An 18,259-nucleotide genomic window follows, 5' to 3' on the forward strand; every position below is an offset into this window, starting at 1 on the left:
TATCCAGGTAAGGTGGGTTTCCTTCCCTGTTTCCAGCAAGCTCAGTGCAAGTGTGGGGTCAGTGCCCACAGTTTAATGGAAGTGCCGAGTCTGAGCCTTGCAGTATCAGGTAGTGACCTGGCACCGTGGCGTCCAGTCCAATCCAGTGTACATCTATCAAAGTGTACACTGAATTGTAGTGCTTTTAGTGAGCAACACAGGCCAGAGCCCTTGGTGGATTTGGGCTTGTTCAATTAGGAGCTGATTTGCTCTCCTCTAAATAAACTCATGGTTCATATAAAGGCTTACGCTGCGGCTGCCTCTACTGCTCCCAAAAGTAAAACAGAACGTTTACTCTCCAGGGCAGCAATTTGAAGGGATTTTAGTGATACAGAAAAAAATATTTGCCAGGGATAATTACTCATGTTTGGTTTTCCCACCCAAATGCTAAAGGAAATCATAATGACTTATGCGATGCACCTTTCAGGAAGGGATCAGCGTCTATCCTTCGACTCGGTGGACATAGGAAGAAGTCTCGCAGGAAGCGCTGGTAGGATAAAATCCTGCAGATAAATAACCTCAGTTAATATCCTGAGACACCTGTCGTACAGATGCCACCTTCTCTTTGAATAAGTACACAGCCACTAGTGTTCTGTGCACACTGCATATTCATTTTGCTGTTCAGTCATAATCCTGACAGCTCAGGAATAGATGGTAGGCTCAGATCTTAGGGCCTCGTGCAGGCAGTGGGGGTGCTGAAGAGGCTTCTCCTCTTACAGTGCCTAGAAGTGTCTGTAAACACCGGTCACGCCACTATAAAGATAGATTTACAGTGCAAGATCGTGAAGCTACTAAAAATATAGCAGGCTATGTTTAAAACAGAAAAAAAAAGTTTAGAAGGACAAGAAACAATTTTTCAGAACTATCAGCAATGATTTCTAGTTCCCCAGAATAAACTGCATAAACATAAAAGAGCTTAGCGAGGAAAAAGCAAATGCTAATTTTAATTGAGGATTGAAAGAATGATTATGAGGTTTGAACTCTGACTTCCTTGTTTTTCCCTTCTGATGATATTTTTAAGCCTCGTTTGCTAAATTATGATGCCCAGATAAAAATGTAATTACATACATAATTTATGTGTGATTTTTCATTGCTGGAAGCATATTTCAGGGAGATATATGGAGCTTACTGTATCTTTTAAAGCAACATTACAGCTCAGTGCAGTTTTTAGATTTGTTGTTGGGAATGTGTTGTTTTGGTTGCTGTTTGACCTAGTAAAAGCCGTCTCATATGTAACAATTTCAAGTACTATATTCTTAAACATATCATTACTTCATCTAAAAAGCAAAAGCAATGTAAAAGCGTTGTTTGTATTTTATAGCAATTTATTGCCTAAATTCAGTAATTTTTAACTGCTGCAGATATCACGGAGGGGCCCTTCTCGAGAGCTCTCTGGCCCCTCCCTTTGCTGCATATGTCAAGCCAAGAGCCAGGGCACTTTCTTGTGCTTGTCTGCAGTCTTGATGCCTCTTTTCCTAGGGCTCACCCCAAGCACATCTCAGCTTGTGTTTCACAAGCCCTTACTATCCCTGTCTTCAGATCTCACTTGCCTTCTCAGGCTCTTCCTACTTCCTCTGTTCTCCTAAGACTCTAATTTGTGCAAAAACTTGAGATGTTTGGACCATGCTAGACCCATGCAAAGGACTCGGCAGACCCCATTAAAAGATGAGAATGCCTGACACGTGGTTAATTGTAGCTTGGTATTCATGGAACCAGCCATAAAGTCAATGTGCAGAGCTGAGGACATGTCATGAATAACAGCAACACAGTAATAAGTAGCATTATTTGATAAAGTTCATCTGTAATAACTTTTCGCCAGCACAGTCACTGATAATCTGTCCTCAAGCGAGCCTCAAGCGCAGTGATTGATAATCTGGGGTTATGGGTGATATAGACCATTACTGTACAACACAGGCTCTCAGAAAACATAAATTACCTAATAGAGGACATTATTGACATCTTCAATAGTCAGGGTTAGGAGGGAAAAGGGCAACAGAAATGTGGAAAAGTCATTTCCAAACAAAAAGCCATGAGCCTTGTCACATACTTCAGGAATTGGGGTAAGATCCTAAAAAAAGTTTTAAATAGATTAGACAAAGCAAAACTTGCATTTTCTACAGCATTTCAAAATAATTTGTAAGAAGCCCAGAGAGGCGGGGATGACGGCGCTGCCGCCTTTTTAGAAATCCAGGCATCCCTCATGACTTAGACTTCCTTAGGTGCAAGCTCATTGATTTCCACTGGTGTTTTTGCTTCTAAAGCATCAGCAGCTTCTAAAAAACACAGTTCTGCCATAGGTTTATTGCATACATTTGTCATGTTTTACATGATTATTCCACCTCAAGAGCCCTCAACATTAACTGGAGTTTTAGTAACTGCTGGTGGGTACATCCTTGTGCAAAATAACCTTGTTTAGAGTATGTGTCAGTCTCTGAAGTCTGAACCAGACCACAAGTCTGAACAGCAAAAACTTGCAGGGCCTGATCACAGTTTTATTAAATTCAAGGGAACCCTAGAATAAAGTAGTGGATGCAGTAATACTCAATGGCTGATGGAAGAATCGCCCTCTCATTTCAGTATGGCTGAAACTTTGGTCTTTTTTGTTTTTTTTTTGTTTTTTTTTGTTTTTTCCTTGAAGTAATACCTAAGCATGGATATTAACTTCCTTAACATGCAGATTTATCCATCGCTGTAAATACCTCATTCAGAGAGAAATTTTAAAAGTCATTTTTGATTTATTCTGGCAAAACTCAGGAGATTTCTTATTTGCTAAAACTATAGTTTTCAGTATAAATAGTTTTTCCAAAAAAGGCAAGCTTGAGTCAATGTTCAATCAGGCAGAAATTAGGAAACTGATTATGAAAATTTCTCCAGGTTTTCTAATGAGCTCCCTGAACTTAATTTCCACTGGCATGTTTAACATTCCTGTTTAACCCTAACAGAAAGTTAATTAATTCCCTTAAGAGCTCATTTGTACAGCTCTAAGTAACTGTCATAAACAGACACTTCCTCTGACTGAAATTTCTAAAACGATGCAATACAAACCCACTTCTATACTGCAGCAAATGACAACTTCATGCAAGCGAGTTGAATTCTACTGACCCTTCAGGAAAAAATAAGAGCTGCAAATCACCGTAACCATCCCCCCAAAATAGCCCCTCCAAAACTCATCATTAGCCAGAGAATATCGCAATGAACATGATACTTAATTAGCTACACCCCTTCACCTGGCAGTGTGAAGCTTGATGGCTTTGTTATTAATCAAGTCTTAATGTAAACAGTTTGTAGCTGCTGCTACTCATAGTGTTCATTACAAACAGCCCCAGTGGGAATCACAACCTGACTCGGGTTAGAGCTCCTGCCTGCTGTTAATTGCTCCTAAGAAAACGTGAACAAATTAGCTGTGTTTTAAGAGGCACTAGTGTAAATTTATACAGCTCTGTGTTCAATTGCTGAGGATTAACAATGTTCCAGGTAATTCTTTCCTGTTGCACTCCCTGTATGTAACCCACTGTTCTTTTAATTATGAACAATTACTAAGATTAAGAAAAATATAATTTACAGACACTAGTACTTATTGTGCCATTTGAGTCATGGGCAATTTGTAAGTTTTAATGACTTCTTTCATGTGAAAGTAACTTCAGTATAAATGAAGTATGTACATTAACAGGAAATGAAAAAAAAAAATCAGGACACTTTCACTACAACATGACATTAACAGGATCTGCAACACCCTGTTGTTGACATCAAGGGACTCCATGTTTAAACAGGTATTTGACTTCAAAAAATGCAGTAATATTCAGTTGAAATAGTAAAAAAAATGCATTTAAATGTTAGCAAATGTTGTTGCATGCAGTAGAAACAACCTACTATACAGTTTGCACATGAATAGTTAAGCAAATAGAAAATTCTCTCTTCTTCATAGGAATCTCCACTCAATGAACAAACAGTTCTAATGTATGTTTCAGAGCTGAGACAAGCAGAGATCAGCCAGAAAGAGCATCTAGGACAATATTAATTGACTGCATTTCCTTATGAGAAACAGTCTGAAAACACAAATTGTTTATGTGACAAAGTGCAAGAAGTTTCGGCCAACACATGGAATATACAGGTCAGTGACAAATCAAATGCTCTGGAAAAATACCACAAGAAAATGTATATACACCAGCATGTATGGGCTAATATGGAGCCCAACCACCACCATGATTCTGAAACTGCCCAATTCTGAAGGTAATTTTATGTTTTGCTTCCTGGAACAAGCAAATTAGAATATAGAGTCTCCTGGACTGGCCAACTGCAGCAGGATCCCTGCGCTGCTGACAGCACTCGTTCACTTCATCCCGACCAGCAAACGGCTAGAGTTCTGGAGAGGGTCATGTAAGGCTGCCAGGATGTAATACAATCTTAACATGTATGAAACCAAAACTGGTTTGGGTTTCACAATGCTGAGATTCTGCAGTGTCAGTCTAGTATCTTTTCCAGGTACAATCACATCTAGAAGCAAAATTTACACATTTTTCAGTCCTCTGGAATTATATCCAAGCTTAACTAAAATGGAGAACTCCCTCGAGTGTCAATACTGAAAATCGCTGTCAGCTTTCAAGATCTAACCCAATTTAGAGATTACACTACCTCAATAAAGCATTCCAAATCTCCAACCTTTTCCTAGAATAAAGGCTGCACCTACTTGACAGTGACGTATAGAAAGAGTATTTTGGGACACTGCTGGTACTCACCATCAATGGGACAATATAACAGCACCTGCTGTTAAAGTCCACTGGCAAAATCTTTGAAATCAGAGACCTCAAAGCTTCCTTTAATGTGGAATTATACAAATCAGGAAAAATACTTATTTTTTCCAGAATTCATTTCCAAGCATACTGGGATAGTAATGTTATTACTAATACCGTAGCTCTAAGAAAGAGGCGGTCACACTCCTTTCAGGGAATGGCAGAGAATTCCCATACACTACAGCTGATTTCTCAGTTAGGTGCAGAACAGATCATTAGCAATAATGAAACTCAGTTCCCATCTGAAGTCTCAACTATTGTCATAATAAATACACATAACAAATAAGTATACGTAAGGGGACTGAAATTTTGCTAGATGTCCCTTGTAAATGTGAATTTATCTCTGTACATAAATGGGGACAACTGCGAAGTACAGCAAGCAGATACCCACCCCTGAAGGAACAGCTAAGTCCACTACAGGATTTCTTCATGAATCCCTCATTTTTCTGTTTGCCTCTTCAGATCTGTACCCCTACAGCTCCTTAGGGAGCTCCACTGCTCCATTAGCTCCACTGATAACACAGCCTTGCACAGCAAACAGGTAATTTAATAAATACACACCTGACCTCAGGCCACCTTCTCCTAAGGCCAGTATTGGCAGGAAGGCCTGCCTGCATGAGGTGTCTCCAAGATGCTGCTCAAAGCAGAAACTGGGAATCACACACCATATATAATAGGCTTTTCGCTGTTGAATGACATTACCCAGTGCTCTGATCGTGGCAGCTTTAAAATTATTGATGTCAGAATCAAATCGGATGCAACATTTCCCTCCTCTTAGAGCTGCAAAGATTTTCTGGTTGCATATGGAAGTTTCCACTTCAAAATATTTAAAAATCACAATGTTTTGTTAAGCCGACATACGCACCTGTGTGTGTGTGTTAGATGAGCAGAGTTAACCTGATCCGAACCAAAGGCAACATCTTGCTGTGGCTGCAAGTGCTCTGGGACAGACCGTGTCTTTGTAAGGTAACCCATTTGAACAGAAACATATAGAATAAACTGTAATTAAAAGCACCTAAGAAGGTACCTAATTACTAAAGCACCAGGAAAATTCAAACATGCTAAATAACCTGCAATTAAAAACAAAATAATTGGATTTTAATTGATAGACTGATTAGTTGAATCTATAAAGACAGATTTGATGGTTTGACCATGCTTCTTTAACGCACCTGTTTTAACTATTACGTTAGCATTTAATGACTGCAGCCCCAAACCAGAATTTTCCCTCCCAAAATACCACAAGATCTCCTTCTGAGCAGCACTTTGCGCCGATCCCAGTGTTCCCGATGGAGGGGCCAAGCACGACGCCAAAGGAGCTGTAACCCTGCAGCCCTGAGGCTCGCGGTCCCGCCGCGCGTTGGGCTGCCCTGGAGCGCGACGCGTGAGTGCCAGGGCGAGCGGGCGGCACGGGACCAGGCCAGGGGCTTTCTGCAACCCGCAGCTACAGCTGCATCCTACAGAAGGGGCAGGAGCTGCATCAGTTTTGCAGGTTGGTGAGCAAAGCAGAGAAAGAGATCAATTTCTCAGCTAGTTTTCAAGTTTCTTCCATTATTAGGTCAGTTCTTTACAAAGAACCACTCCAGGAATAGAGACAATTCCCCAAGCACACTAACAGAGGGGGCTTTTCTCATACATTTCCTCTGACAGTTACTCCTACCCAGTTACTCCTCCTGTGCCTCAGCCAGGAATCCCTGTTTGAAGGACTACAGTCAACAGAAGAGACGGAACAAACCCAAGCTGCTGTCATTCCTGTCATTCCCTGATTTCTTCACAGAGAAGCTAGAAATTGAGTCTGAAATAATCACAAGCAGCTGATGACACTAGCAGGGAAATCGTTACCCGCTACGTCTCTTGTAACTCCTATTTGAAAATAGCATCTTTGATAATTTCCATGCAGCCTAGCACTGTTGAACAGACACTATTTACTTTCCCTGCAGAAAAAAAAAAAGGTGGAAACGTGCAGCCGTAGTTGAAAATCATGGGATCTCCTGAACTGCAGCCTTCAAACATGGAAGCTTTGAGGAAATGGCTCACCCAGTCACTTGCTATGGATGCCTGGTGGAGCAGATACCAAAGGGAGCAGGGGCTGGTAATTACAACTAGGAATACTTGGGAATATCTTTACAATGATGTATAAAGGAAGAGGCACCATTCCCTTTTTCCCACTGTTACCAAATAGGAGTTTTAACACTGTTTTAACAACTGTCCAATATCTGCTGCAAAGAAATGCAATCCATTGGCCCAATTTCAGCCAGTGCTGAGAAAGATTTACACACTATATCACAACCTAGAGACTCAAACGCAGAGTAGCTGGAAAACATAAAATGTTTTTTAAAAAAGCTACTTACAGACTAAATGCCAAGGGAGACGCATTTTACATAAGGACTGTCCTCACGAGTCCCAGACCCAGACCGGGGCAGACAGAGCCCATTCTCAGTTGCAAGGTCTTTTGGTTTACAAGTCCAGACAGAGCCAACCTGAGAAGGACTCGGCTAATGAGATACTAACCAAAACACCTTCTTTAATTACGTCCCTTTCTGCGGGAAGCGCGGTACCAGCCCCGGCGGTGGGTGGGCGGCAGCTGCGCAGAAGACGAGAGCTGCCAGTTCACGACTCCCGCTGCGGTGGCGCGAGGAAGCGCGCGGGGCCGGCCGAGCTGCCAGCAGCGCCCGCGAGGCCGCGCGCACAGGGTCTCCCCCCGCGCCCCTCCTCGCACAAGGCGTGGGCGCAGCGCAGCACACCACAGCTGCAGCACCCGGACGGAGATTCGCAGTCTGGCCCCATTCTCAGAAGACTCCTCTGACTTTTATTTAGTAAGGTACAAAACACACAGAGACGCTTCCCTAGCTCCTGTGAGAGATGTTAGTGCCTTTGTCCTTGTAAGAAAGCTTAGAGCATGATAAATGCTCTAATTCTCAAGGCAAGTTTGTTTTTGCAACACACAACATGGATTCACAAGGAGCTCTTGGAACTACGGGAACTATCTTGGAACTGTTTTCCTAGGATTCCTGAATATCCCTATAAAACCAGCACAAAAATAAGTATGCTAATGAAAAGGAAGAAAAGAAACTAATATGAATGAGCTCATATGGTCTGGTTGTCCACAACACCTGTCTTAAAACGAGGCAGTTCCAAGCCCTTTGTCTTGTTTATTATTTCTGACTATCAAATACATGACCCAGCATTTAACTACTATTGATTATTCTGATCTTCAAATGCCAGCAAAGCAGAGCATTTCTTTCTAATTACTTGTTCTTATGGCAAAAATTGCAATATGTGCATGGGTAGGCGAGGAACGCAGTGTGCCTGCTGAAAACCTACAGTCTAAATCTTTCATAAAATGTGATCATTCAGACAAAACTGGAGAAGCATTAATGCCCATTCAAACTGGGTGGGAGGCACTTTACCCAGAACCAAACACACGCACTCAGACCAACCTGGATGCAGTTTAGTCAGTATCCATGGACAAGCAAAGATTGAGCGAATAGCGTCCAAGGTGATATGAATGTTTTTGCCCTGGGTAGATACTTGCCAACATTTTCTCCGTGTTTCTCCACTAATGTGTTCCCAGTTCAAAGCTGGAAAAGGTCATACTATATTTTCCATATAATAAATTTCCATATAATTTTTTTTGGCATATATTTTTATGCCAACAAAAAGAGGAGGGACATTTTGTGTGTCACCCAGTAGCTTTAACAGTCGTGTACTAAATATTATCCACTAACATCCGCACGCATTGCCCACTAAGACACTCGCACATTTTGGTGCCTTTGCCTCAAGTGTTTAAAAACAAGGTAGTTCTACCCAAAGAAAACTGCAGGTTTGGGAACACAGACCTTCCTGTAGCTGTCCCCCGCTGCTTGCACTATTACCTGTCTTTTGAGACAGAGAGAACTAAGTACTGAGCACCTGGGGCTAGGATGAGAGGGACCCGCCCCGGCTGCCGGCCAGGACGGGTCCTCCTGCTCTTCAGGTCCCGGACTCTCCTCCCAAAGCTCCCGCGTGCAGGACGGGTCCCTGCTCCTCAAGGGCGCTCAGCAAAGCCCTGCACACAGCAGCCGTGCAAGTGGCCTTGGGGACACCACCATAATACAGAGAAAGGGACTTCAGAACCTGACGAGAGGGGCCCTGCGTATCATCCCTGTGAGGGAAGTGCCTCCAGACACCTCCTCTGACAGGAACCTCTGTAATACCTGGTGCTTATGAGGAGAGGGCAAACTGCAGCACTCACAGCAGCTGGGCAGCAACGCAGTGTGCTGGAGTTTCATAAAGATTATATGTTGATTTTGCCTCAAGTCCTTGTAAAGCCTTCCAGCAAATGATGTTGTTGCCGTGGAATTAATTACCTGCAGAGCAGCACATCAGCATTAAGTCTTTTTCTAAATTTTATTTTAGCAAAAGTATTGTTGATTGTTCAGAATGACTTGTAAAACAGAAAGCTCAACATATTGAGGATAAGATTATCTACCTACCATGTAATTGCTGGCAAGAATAATTAAAATGAGCATGATGAAAAATGCAATTAGGAATCATCACAGAGTGCTAGTAGCTCACCCTGTCTCCGCTTCCACTTATTTAGGCTTGAGAACAAACAGACAGAAAACAGGCCAGAAGGAGGAGGAAATGAACGCAAGGGGAACAAGAGTAATTGATTTCAAGAATAGCAACCTGTTGATGGACAGAAAGAGGAGTAGTGAGCAATGAAGAAAAGAGTGTAAATGCTGTGGTGTGCAGCCCAATGTCCAGAGAGAGGGATCCCTTCACAAGCCAGAAGGAAATCTTTTCCTGTAAGCAAAACTGAGTTTACTAAAGGCTTACGTCCCCAAAACTGGAGAATAACTTGTCCCAGGATCCCTCAGATTCCTCAGAGCTACTTATTATGGCCCAGGATTAACACAAACTTCCAGAGAAGACTTTTTTTCCGGAGAAGAATCCTGTTATTGTCACAGAACTGAACACTTGAGGAATTCTTCTGGCCTGCAAGTACGTGTCTAGAAAGCAGCCATTCCCTAAGTGCCTTGTGTTGCCTGAGCAAAGGGACCCAGAGCAGCTTCTCAGGCCACGGAACCAAGTAGCTCCTGCCTTCCCGGGGCTGCTTCTGTCAGAGGGGATTCCTCCTTCTCACACTAATACACACGTTACTTGTACTACGGGAACTCTGGTAAAGGGCACTCTGCATATGGAGCTTCTGCAAGCAAGCAGGCAGGGAGAAGGAGCAGGGAAAGGAGCCGCTTTTCCCACGACTAGAATCTCCTGCCCTCCTACGTAAAGCAAAAGCTGCCCTGTTTTCTTCGCCCTCTGTAAGCAGGCAGGAGCATATGGCTGGCTCATAATCTTCAATCTTCTGCTGAATGGTATTTCTCAGTTTGAAAACAATCCCTGAGAAATAGCAAATAAAGCTCTGCGGAATGATTTAATTTTCAACATTTGGGGCGTGTGGGTTTTATGTGTATGTGAGAGAGTGTGAAAATTAAAAAAAGGGCTGTCTGGAATCACGCAATTGAAAAACACTGCCTAGGAGAGAATCCTCTACTGTGTTAAACTGTGAAACGTAACGGCAACGCGCGGGCCGGCTCTGCTCCGTGCGCTGCGCTGGGGAGCTGCCTTCAGGCCCCAGCGCTGGCCGTCACCGCCTGCTTTGTGCTCACTTACCCACCCGCCAGGATATGAAGAAAATCACCTCGGGGGTGGGACAGAGCATCTAAAACTTGCTCCTGAACGCAGACTGACTGAAGAGGAGTATCGTATTCAACACTGCGCTGCTCCTTAACTTCAATTGCCACTAAGTACTGAAACAAGGAGGTTATGTAAGGATAAAAACATATATATTGTTCTGAGGCATTTGATCGTAAGTGTAATAGAACACATAAGCAGTTCTGATACCTATCCTTGAGCAAACATTTCAATTTGCTATAAATTGAAATGCAGCTAAGTGGGTTGTGAAACTAAACAATAACAGAAGTGATTATAGCATTTCTAGTGGGCTCCATTCATTAAAAAGAGAGCATCTAAAAGAGCCTTGCCAGGAGGCAGGGGAGAAATAACTTACACCATTTTCTTTACCATAACAGATACAAATTCATGCCTGTCAAGCAGTGAAAGCTAAAGTAACATTTACACATATTGTGCAAACATAAAAAAATAAAAAAGTCAAGATGGCTGAGATGACCTCTTAAACTCTTCAGTGCTTTAGCAATAAAAGTATTTAGGAGAATCCAAAGAACTAAAATTGCCCCTATCATTCTGTTTGTTAGAACATAAAGGTATATATGTTTGTGTAGGAAGGAGAGAGAGAAGAACAGGCAAGAATGAGAGAAGGCTCTAATTCAACAACACTTTTAGAGATTTCTTTTGGGTCTTACTTCATCCCATCCCTTGCGACCAGGCCAAATTCCTCATTTAAAGTTTGTTGTACTGTGGGTGCAGTAATAAAATAACATGGACCTAAATATTAAGAACTAAACAAGAATAAACACGATAACACCAAATAGGCATCCCTGCTTAACCCCTTCTTAACCAGCGGATTTGGATCACTCCGAACAACACCCAAAGCAAAGCGAAGATCTCTCTCCTTTTTGGCCGTTTGATTGCCAGCCAATAACAACATTCATCGTACAAGCTGAAGAGGAAATACTCCAACAACGGCATAAACCAACAAAATCTCAGAGAATTGCACAGCACCAGATGTGTACTAGAGTCTTCTCAGCTCTTCGAACCAAACATTTTTCAATGCGTGTTTTATTAAGAATTTCTTTACCTACCAACTCCTTATCTTCTGGAGAACTTCTCTAACCTCCACAGCTTCATTAATTCTTCTTACAGATGAATAGTAATGAATTAGGATTTAATGATTTATTTATCATGATGTGATCATGATCTATTTATGATGTTTAAAGACTTCCCTGGACAAAACAGCTTTTGTTTGTTTTGTGTGTGGTTTTAATGTTCCCCAGAATGACGTTCGCTCCCATACAGAGTCCAGCTTAAGGCCGGCGCCCACCTGCTTTGCACCCAGTGCCCAGGGCTCTCCTCGCCCACACGCGCCTGGTCTCCCCACGCTGCAGCACCGCATCCCCAGCAGACACCTGGCATCAGGAGCCACAGCAAGCGTCACCACCAAAGCACTCAATGGGGACATCTGAGCAGCGCACGACCAACCGTGACGTAGCTGAGGTATCTTGAATCACGCTGATGACTCACAGGTAACAAATACATACTCCCCAAGCCACCCATGCTTGGTAGGCTTCAAATCTTTTTGAATATATAATGAAAATCTATACTTTTAATGTGCTTCTATCCTAGAGGAAAATGACTCAATACGGTTCAGAAACGCTATCCCAAAAATCCCTCAATGAAAATATTTCCTAGAGTAATTATTATTATATTTTATCATATTATTATTATATTATTTTAAACTCAGAGTAGAAGTATTCATATTCCTTTAAAATATATTCAAAAAAACACAACTAGCTATAAAAATGATTATGCAAGAGGTTATACTATGCTAGTTCCACAATATGAAATACTACATGTTAAAGAAAAATACCGCGTAGTGGCCACGCATTTTGCTTTTAGCAGGTTTAATTAACCTGGGCACCACATTCTGGCCAGTCGGGTTGTGCTACGTTATTTCACAGCAGAAGAACATAGGAAGGTCCCTCCGTACTGGCAGAAGAGCTCCCAAGGGAAAGAGCAGGAAAATCTGGGGATGAGGGGATTTAGGATATAAGCTTTATGTCAAGAATAGGAAACCTTGTCACAGGAGAGGAGTTACATGATATATCTAGATACCCTGTCTCTCATAAATACATATTAATACAGATAATCCAACAGACACATGCTAGTCCCCAATGCACACTGTGAAGGATAGAATCTCATTTGCTCAGCATACGCACCCAGGAGCATTGACAAGTAACCTGAAACTTGAGCATCTTGAGCATTTTTAAATTCTGGAAGTTTTTCAATTTTCCCTTTTTTCTCCCCCCCCCCCCCCCCCTTAATTAATTGACCAACACGCAGTGCAACACAGCGGCAAACACTTCAGAAGACTTAGATGGAGCTCAAGAAAAGATTTAAGCTTCTACAGAGACATTTAGATGTAACCTGGGAGCCTGGTTCCCAAATTAGCCTGAAATCTCTACTCAAATTTTACTTAATACTGAAATTACTCATACTACAAAGAAACATGCGTTTTTTCCTGTACAGTTCCCCAAAGATGGGAACACTAAGAGTAATCCAGTTCCAGCAGCATTGCTCAGCAGGTATTTAACATACATGCGTAGCTTGAATTCATTTTCCTATCCTTATCCCAAAGGATAATAAAAGGATTTATTAGAGCATTTCTGTACGTTTCCCGGGTTAGAAACTGTTTTTCCCTTCCCTGAACACTTTCCTTTGTTCTGCCACCACTAGGTGTGTGAACCAGGTGGGCACTGTTGCTGGTTTCTGCTGACTTTCCTGGCGCTCGCTCCTGTTCCCTCTCTAAGCCCGAGTTCAATGAGCCAAACTTGCCGGAGGAGCTCCCGAGGCAGAGCCGAGCCCAGCGCTCCTGCTGCCATCTCTCCTTGCCCTCCTGAGCCAGGGCCACTGCAGCGGGACGGGACCTGCCTCCCCAACGCAGCCCTGCAAAACAGATCCTAATTCAATCCTAGTGGGAAACTGAGGATTGGAGCTGGCTGGCACTGCCATGCTGCTCCTATGCGCTATGTCCTGTGGATGTGGGCTACACAAGGTGTTAGGCTATAATGTCAGAGAATGAGCATCCTGCCTGCCCTTGGGTACCTCATCCTTGCACGTGCCCAGCTTTGCTCACATAAATACACGGACATCAAAGCGGCTGTTACTGTGATTAAGGTTAACCAAATACTAAAATGATTTAGTAATTTGGACCGTAAAAAAGCAGATTCAAATCTGAAAGGAGTGAACCCTGTCACTTCTGCTTTGTCTCCTCATTTCTTCCAGTTTTATTTTTACAAACTCCCTTTCTAACAACACTCCTGGCACATACACTGCGTACCAAGGAGGCAACTTTACATGCCAGACCATTTTCATTTTTAAAACCTACTTGTTAAAATAAGGGCCAAAGACTTGTGTGGAATTACAGTTGTCCATGGTTTAATTTCCAGAACTGTGAAGATAATGATGAAAATAGCTGAGCATCCAGCATATATTTTTAAATGAAAAACACGTTCCCTAGCCTTGATATGCACATTTCACAAGGTTTATTTGCTGCCAGTAATCTTGCCCACCTGTTCTGCTGGCAGGGCGTTAAACCACAAAGAACTTGCATCTTTTCATTTTAGGCATCACTGCCAGAGAAATAAGAAAACTTCAAAGTGATAGTATGAATTCAAGAAAAAAAATCTGTTTAGAACTGTCTGTATGAGTCAGTACAAGATCAGAGAAGAAAATAAAAATAGAGGAATCAAGTGAATGACCCTAACAAATGTCACACGATTGCTGGAAGAAGCGAGCAAGCATCGCAAAGGGTGTTTGTGGGCAGCAGTAATGCTGGCTGACACTTCCCAAGGGACACAGGCTGCAAATAACAGCGCTACCTTTGGCTTCTTGCACGCTTTGAAAACCACGTGCCGGCTTCTCTTTCACACACATGTATGTATATGTGCATACAGATACATATATAAATATGCATTTATGCAGTAAATAGAGTATAGATGTAGTATATACACACATCTATAAAATGCCCTTTACACAAGCCCATCTTCCATTACAGACACTACGCGGAGGTTAAATCCGTTATGTTTTCTTTAATGCAGAAAATAAAATAAAATAAAATAAAATAAAATAAAATAAAATAAAATAAAATAAAATAAAATAAAATAAAATAAAATAAAATAAAATAAAATTCGCCAGTTCTGCCAAGCAAATTTCCTTTTCTTGCTTAGTTACAGAAAGCTACAGCACAGGTCTTACTGAGAACAGGGCCGAATTCTGGCGTTGCGCTACCAGGGCCGCTTCAGCCTTGCGTCCTGCTCCAAGGAGCATCAGGAAAGATCCAGACTGGCCACAGTGCCGGCAGCGCTCACCAGGAAACGGAAACGGGCCGTCCTTGCCAGGGCCCTGCCCGGGGGGCTGTTCATCACAGCGGGCCCTCAATACCCCTCCTCAGCTTCTTTGACACAACATTCTCATTTGTGCTTGACATTTGCTGCCGGCCTAATCCTGTGCCTGGCCACATGGACGCAGGTAATGCCATCCCCGAGTATCTTACCAAAGACCCAAATTGAAGCCATTCAGACAGAGCAGAGATATGAGATGCAAATCCCGTGAAAGCCGAGGAATCCTAGCCCAAACTAAAAGTGTGTATTTGCATTAAACAGAAAACAAAGTCATTCTAGTCACTAAGGATATTTGTTCTGCCAGAGTTTCTTTTCTTGTACTTTTGTTTTTCCTCAGATGCAAAGAAAAACCTATTCCTTATAAGCACTGCAAGGAGCTTAGTTCTAATCTATACTAAACCCATGTTTCTATAGTAGTATCTCTCAGGAGAGTCTGGCATATGTTGGCCCAGCCTGAATGTGCTGCCTAGGCATATCACAGTGCTGGTTCCTTTTCCTTGCTACCCGTAAGCTATTATTTCAGAATTATTTAAGCAGGGAAATCTCACTGGATTTTGTGTTCCTTCTGTGCAATTACCAAGAGATCCTTCAAGTATGTTATTAGTTATAAAAGCTGTTATCAGGCATGTCAAATAATTTTCAAGATGCATATGTTTCCCTTTATTGCAGTAAACAAATGCAGATGAGTGCCTGCGTGAAATGTAACGTGCTCAAAAATCTGATCCAGGGTGATTTGTCACCATCTTGGATCAGATGTTTGTGCAGGCTACAAAAATACATTTGTGTAACTCTATGCAATTGTTTGGGGAGAAGAGCAGCCCCACCAGTATCCCTGAAATATTCTATTGATACCTGCAAGAGCCAAGGCACAGATGTAAGAGATCAAGCGTGATCTATCTGCCACACACTTTTAATAAGTTGTCAGCCATTTAAGGACAGATACAGGGGTGGCAGAAGGCTCTGTTCAAATCACTTTCTTGGTGCTGCTAGGTAAAATAACAGAAAGTTATTTCACCAGTGTGGATTCCCAAAACATTTTCCTCTTCCCAATAAAGGGGCTGTTATGGCAGAAATTTGCCACCATTAAAAGCAGCTGCAATAAAATAAGTTTAAACACTAAAGTACGTGACTGGATTGATACTCTAGGATTAGCAATTTTCAAAGTGATATCAGACCTCCATATAGTATATGGAAGTGATGGGTGATTTTGCAATGCAACTGCATTTATACAAGCAAAAATAAACACACCTGGGAAACAAAGCATTTACCCACTTCTGGCATGAATTAAATATGTGAGTTTACCCAGCCTTCCCTATCGCTTCACCACTGATAACCTCCATAGGGTTATCAGTAACCTGGGTAAGTTTTCCCTCTATTGAGGTTTATTTCATTTACGCTTTCACGTTTCTGTAGAACAGGAGGAGTTTTCCCTCTCGCTCATATAGGCTTCAATCTTGTTTTCCTAGGAAAGCTGAGGGAAGAGGGTTGAGGAAGGCGCTGTCAGGGCCCTCAGCTCAGGTGGCGGAGCAGCCCACCCGGGCAGCCCAGCGGCCAGAGCCGCGGTGCCCCGAGAGCCCCCTGCCCGGCTGTGCAGCCACGTGCCCGCACTTCAGCGAGGAAACGGAGACGGAGATGCGGCCTCATCCCTGTGGTGGACATGGCCGGAACAGGTGAAGACACCCAGGGCCCTGCCACTCAATGCCTAAAGTGCCCCTCAACAGCTACCGCAGCAGCAACATTCAAATACCAGTTTGTCAAGGACTAAGAGGTTTCTTAACAAGCTCAAGTGCTTTAAATCATCAGTTATAGATACTGCTTGATGATACAATTATAAGATACAGCATTAGAAGTAACACAGCGACAGCAAAACGTAGGCATATGAATCAAACCTGAAAAAATAGTCTGCACAAAATTCAAGTCTTTTTGCTAAAATATTAAAACGGTAATAAATATTTAATTTTTAATACTGCCTTTGTAAGATGGATTTTTAAGGTTTCATTCAATGATATTAAATGTGTCTTTTCCTTCTGGGTTGAAAGAACGTGCCACTAAATCTTCCCCTCCCACAGATAGCTCAGCACAAGAAAGCCTTGGCTTACTCACCGCGGAATCGGCCTTAGTCCGTAGTTCAGCTCGTTTCTTGACTCTGTTTTTGTGAACTTCAGATTAGACGTCTCTCTTCTTAGGCTGGAAGAAGATAAAAGGATATGATGATTCACCCTTTGTAGGCACAGCCATGGATTTTGAATAAAAAGAATTATGTCCACCATGCACAACTACGTTCAGCAAGCAAGCATCTTCCTTTGGCCCTCTACAGGACTTCTATGTGATAAAATGTATATTATATTAGCTTACATACATTAAAAAGTGATATGCTGGCCTCCAGAACTTTCTAAGCTTAGAAAATTCAAGCAAAGACTATGTGTATTCTTTGACCAACACATAGCAAACGTTCTATACATATCCAGTAAATATACATATCAAGAGAGTGTTTTATGATGTGCACGGTCATGCATTTCCTCAAAATTCACAAATGCATAAAACAACACATTTTATTATATACTTGATCAGAAAACTCAGTTAAAACCGCAACTTTCCAGGAGAAGTGCTAACGCGCAGTATTGTCACACGCCCCATGCCACATTCACCACTAGCAATGCAGGTTTCTCTGCAGCAACAGGGCAAGGCGCAGTGTTCCCAGGAAGTCCCCACGCGCCTGCCCCACCACCTGCACACACTGAGAGCAGAAGCCCCGGGCTGTGCTGGCACCCTGGCGCTGCCGCTGCAGTGTGTGTTGGAACCAACACATCAACTAATGCCTCTGCACTTCTAGGTGGAAAGCAAAGAAAAAGAAGCACGATGAACAACAGGAGACAAGAGAAAGGCATTTCTGGAAACACACCCAACTATTATGAACTATCCAATCTAACACTTTTGTAATAGAGCTGAACAAATGACAACTGGTGAATAATTTAATTTAGACATTTTCTACTCCAGTACTAAGAGCAGCTAGATTTTCCTAGGTACATCTGTTCAACAAAATCCCTTCTAAATAATGTGTAAGAAGAGTTACCAGCATGTAGAACCATTTATGAGTTCACTGTGTCTAGGATCACATTTGAGCTGTTTCAGACTGTTCTAATTTCACATAACAATCAAAAATATTATTTCTTGTGTAGCACCAGAACCTAGTATCTATTTTCCTGCCTGTAACATATCACTCAATCCAGGGTTGCTAATCTCTGTGGTTTGGATATTCCACTTTGGAAGAACATTTAAGGTAACGTTAGATTCCAAGCAGGTGCTTTAATAAATCTCTGAATTAGGTTTTTAGGTCAATGCAAACTTAAC

General features: G+C 42.2%; 1 long non-coding RNA gene across 1 annotated transcript in view; it reads right to left on the reverse strand.

Moving 5' to 3' along the window:
* Positions 1 to 459: 459 nt before the first annotated feature.
* Positions 460 to 18,259, reverse strand: part of LOC112951124 — a 77,773-nt gene continuing 59,973 nt past the window's right edge. Inside the window, exons 2-3 of the long non-coding RNA XR_003250140.1 lie at positions 17,012 to 17,095; positions 460 to 542 (exon numbers count right to left, since the gene is read on the reverse strand). This is a non-coding gene — a long non-coding RNA (uncharacterized LOC112951124). The remainder of the gene's footprint in view (positions 543 to 17,011; positions 17,096 to 18,259) is intronic.

Source organism: Nothoprocta perdicaria, unplaced genomic scaffold (genome assembly GCF_003342845.1).
Source record: "Nothoprocta perdicaria isolate Ctin4 unplaced genomic scaffold, notPer1 scaffold_34, whole genome shotgun sequence".
NCBI classification, from domain to species: Eukaryota; Metazoa; Chordata; class Aves; order Tinamiformes; family Tinamidae; genus Nothoprocta; species Nothoprocta perdicaria.